General features: G+C 43.3%; 1 pseudogene; it reads left to right on the top strand.

Annotated features, from left to right (window-relative positions):
* The first annotated feature begins 435 nt into the window (after positions 1-435).
* LOC119259160 (immunoglobulin kappa variable 1-39-like) lies at positions 436-903 on the top strand (annotated as a pseudogene).
* The last annotated feature ends 3,618 nt before the right edge of the window (positions 904-4,521 follow it).

Genomic DNA, 4,521 nt, shown 5'->3' with positions numbered 1-4,521 from the left:
GGTACCAGCAATTATCCACTCTTTTAATTAGACAAAATGTTCACTTCCTACTCACAATATGTTTCTCCTCTTAAATTATCGATATATCACCTTTACTAACGAAATAGGAAAAATAGTGCTAATTATGAAAATATTTAGAATGCATTTTGATAGCAAATATGGCATTAGTAACAGTTTTCCATATGGCCAGTCCCATGTAACCACAGGGAGAACCATGTTCTCCATGTCTGTGAGCTCCTGGGACACAGGCCATGGTGCCTACACTGTGCACTCAGGCCCCTGGGGGTTTTGAGAGGAGTCAGCCCTGCAGCTGTGCCCAGCCTGCCCACCCCAGCTCATTTGTATCTTTCCAGGACACAGTCCACCTCCTTGGAGACTTATTAGTAGGTTGGTCACAGCCCCTGAGAGTCAGTCCAGTCAGGACCCAGTGTGGACATGAGGGCCCCTATTCAGCTCCTCAGCCTCCTGCTGCTCTGGCTCCCAGGTGAGGAAGGAAACACCAGGAGTTGGTCAGCCCCAGGTGGGCAGGACCCCTGGCCCTCAGGGAAGTCCTCTGATGACAGGATGACAGTGTGGGTGTGTTTTCTGTTTCCATCCCAGGAGCCAGGTGTGCCATCCAGATGACCCAGTCTCCATCCTCCGTGTCTGCATCTCCGGGAGACAGTCATCATCACCTGCCGGGCCAGTCAGAGTGTTAGCAGTTATCTAAGCTGGTATCAGCAGAAACCAGGGAAAGCTCCTAAGCTCCTCATATATGGTGCATCCAATTTGCAAACTGGGGTCCCATCCCGCTTCAGTGGCAGTGGATCTGGGACAGATTTCACTCTCACTATCAGCAACTTTCAGCCTGAAGATGCTGCCACTTACTACTGTCAGCAGGGTTACACTCCTCTCCCACAGTGACACAGGCCTGAACAAAAACCACCCAGGGAAGCACATGTGTAAAGCTGAGCAACCCCAGCTGGTCTTCCTGGTGCCCATCTGAGAATATTTGTGAGATGCAACCAGGCTTTGAAGGTGACTGAAAGTTTCAGAGAGAATTTCAGGGAGTCTCCTCTACACCCTAGTTCTCTTTCTCCTTTTCAGTTCAACAACACATATGCGACAATGCCTCTGCTGATTTAATAAAGACAGGGTTAATTAAACCCAAGAAAACTGGATTATGAACACCGGTTGGGGTTCATAGAGCAAAAGTCAGTTTTGTAGATATTCAAGTTGGAATTGTTTTCATGCAGAGAATCACAGCCTGAATTACAACCTTCCAAAGGCCCAGGATATGGAAGTCAGGGAAGGTGACACGAGAAACAGTGATTACTTCGTGTCTCCAAAAGTTAATGCACCTACTACTGAAGATACAGGTTCCTCTCAAAGTGCTGTGTGTTGTGATTAGAATTCACCTAAAGAGCCATTGCTGGACCTCAGGGTGGTGGACGGACACCCTCTGAGCAGATGCATGGAAGCAAACGAGCTTGCATGAGACTCCAGTGGGAAGGAGGTGTGATGACCCTTACCAGAGAGAAAAATAGGACAAGCAGGCCCCACAAAAAGAAAAAGAAAAAAGAAAAGAAAAATCAGATGTTAGAATGTAGGGCTCAAATTAAAATCACAAAGTCTGGCTTAAAGTGTTTTACTATCAGGCTGTTTTCCACAGGTGCAAATCTCTGGAAGTCTCACAAAAGCAGTTGCAGGAAACTGTGTCACGAGGGCAGCGGTGATCCCGGCACCTCCCGAATCCAGATGATCTGTTGTGAGACTGAATAGTCAATTACCAAATAAGTTTGATCACACTGAAAGATGATGTATTTTGTAAATTTTCAACTATTTTTCTCATTTTTAAGTATAAACGAAACATCTTAAATAGCTAATAATAGAAAGAATCAGGATATAGGGTGACCTTGTAACTTTTCACCCATATTGGCTCATCTGTGAGAGAAATAGGGCTGTGCTATGACTGGTAACAGGGGGGCTTGTATCAGACAGAAACAAAACCTACCTATCTATAGGCAGCAAGACATTGAGAGAAATGAGAAATAATTAATAAGGAATAAATGAGAAAGCCAATACACAAAATGAATTAGACTCCACAATAAAGAAATACACTGGCTTATCCTCCTATAAGACATGAGCGTCTCTGCTGCACAGGCCTGAGAAGGTATCACATAAATTGGTCCAAAGATGTTAGTTAACGCTTTCTCCTCTTTCTCCCCAAGGCCCAGGATATCTGTTCTTGATAATATATCAATGTAGAACCATCTTTTCACACCCATCACTAGAAGGTAATATTTCATGCCTTTCTGTGGGGGCAATAATATGTTCATATTAAAGTTTCAGTGGAGAGGGCCATCTGCTTCTCTTTCTTCCTCATTCTTAGAAGGAGGAGCCCCTATTCTTACTTCTGTTTTTATAATTAAGGTGTAACTATCATGTTATCTTACTTTCAGGTGTACAACATGATTACCAGATATTTTATACATGGTGAGGGATCACCATATCATGACAGTTTGCACCTATCACTTACATATTAGCACGGATTGCTTGTGATGAGTGCTTTTAATATCTAAACTCTTAGTAACATTCAGATATGAAATACAGTGTCATTAGAGTCACCACATGCTTATTACATCTGTATGACTTACTTGTTTTATAACTGAATGTTTACATTCTAGGAAACTCGCTTATAGATTTTTTTCATCTATTTCTTCAAATTAGTTGCCTTTGAATTGTCATAATATTCTGGTTTATCTATTTTTACTGTCACAGACTGTACTTACTGGTCTCCCCTTTTCATTTACAACAACCCCTCTTCATCCCCTTCATAAAGCTTCATCTCCCCCTTGCAGGTGCTGTGAGCCACATGAGCTATAGGTTCTCTGGGTTTGACAGCATTTGCCCTTTTCCATCTAATATTGTGGACAGTGATGTAATAGAAACCTCTCACAAAAATATGGGCAGTTCCAGCACCCCTCCCACATGCAGATCGTCTGTTTCTCCCTAATGTGACTCACGGTAGTAACACAAGTCCTGGGAGCAAATCCAGGATGTGACCCCCAATCCAGTGGGTGCAAAGATGACAAATAATATCCAGAGGTGCATAGTGGTTCAAATAAATATATTATTTGAAAAATAATGACTAGTCCTTTTGTCATAAAAAAAAAAATCTAGTGAATTCAGAATGGAAGAAGGTGTGAGCAGGTCCAGCAGGAGACATGGTGGCCAAAGTGTTTGAGTCCAGGTGAGTGTAGCCAAGCCTGAGCTGCTACTGAAGGTGTAAGCTCTGCCTTGTTCTGTGGACCTGTCAAAGGAGCCCATGATACCATCTCTGAGAGCTGACCTGGAGGCTGCTCCCCAGGGGTCGTGCAGGCTGCCTTTAAGGATGCTGGAGCTGCCTGAAGCAATGTCTACACTCCACATGCAAATCAGCCCACAGAGTTGGGTTTGTGCTGAAAGGAGGCACCTGCTCTTATCTCACCCTTGGGACTTGGGGTCACCAAAATTTTCCACATGTAGCTCAAGCATGTCTCAAAGATATTATGTCCAGTGTGTTAAATCTTCACAACTGGTCTGTCTAAAATCCTTGAGGGAGGTATTTGGGAGGCCCTATCATGAGAATATAAGCTGCTTCAGGAGCACCTTAATCACTATAAGTTAAAATTATAATGCCAAAAGTAAATCATTTCAATCTGATTTCACAGTAGAAAGAGAAGAGGTGGGATTATCAAGCAGTGGAACAGAAAATCTTACACAGATAATGACAAGAATTTGAGCCCACAGAGCAAATGGCTTTAACCAAATCCTGAAGTGTCATTAGAGGCTGGAAAGCATGAGGGAGGGGAACATGGGCCCTGGAGGAGGCTGGAAATATGTACTCATCTGTGAACTTGCCTCAATGAGCACAAGACAGAAGACAGGGACTCTTCAACTGCTCAGTTCTGAAAGCCAATGTTGTGTCCCCCAAAGTCCCCACAGGAAAAACAGGCATTCTTATTCAGAGTGGAGAATCACCCAGCTCCTAATCTCCTGCTCACCCACCTTTCTTGTTGTGGAGACTGGAATAGAGGATCCCAGTGTTCTCCTACAGCAAGAAATGTTGTCCCACACATTCATTTTGGATCACAAGTGAATACAATGATTTATATCTAATAAAAAATATTTTGGGGGCTAAAAGGGTATAAGGAATTAGTTGCAAATTAGCCAGTAAGGTTTATCTACTATATACTCATAGATAAATGCTCATGTTAGCTATGAAAATTGTATAGATATTGTAGTCCAAGAAAATTATATTTTCTTATGTATAAAAGTAACTTAAGGGTTTAATAGACATACATTTATCAAGTTTTGTAAACTTTATACAATAATATCCTTTGATTAAAAAAAAAAACTTTGGGGCCTCCCCTGGTGGCGCAACGGTTGAGCGCTGGGCTGCGAAGCTGCCCACAGCCTCTCCAGCGCCGGTTCAACCCCTGGCCACTGGCGAGGGTCCCACATGGTGCGACAGACCTCTCCTGTCTCGCCCGCTGCTCC

Source organism: Talpa occidentalis, unplaced genomic scaffold (assembly GCF_014898055.3).
Source record: "Talpa occidentalis isolate TD23 unplaced genomic scaffold, MPIMG_talOcc4v2.1 talOcc4.5, whole genome shotgun sequence".
Taxonomy (NCBI): Eukaryota; Metazoa; Chordata; class Mammalia; order Eulipotyphla; family Talpidae; genus Talpa; species Talpa occidentalis.
This window is presented reverse-complemented; position numbering and strand designations above follow the sequence as displayed.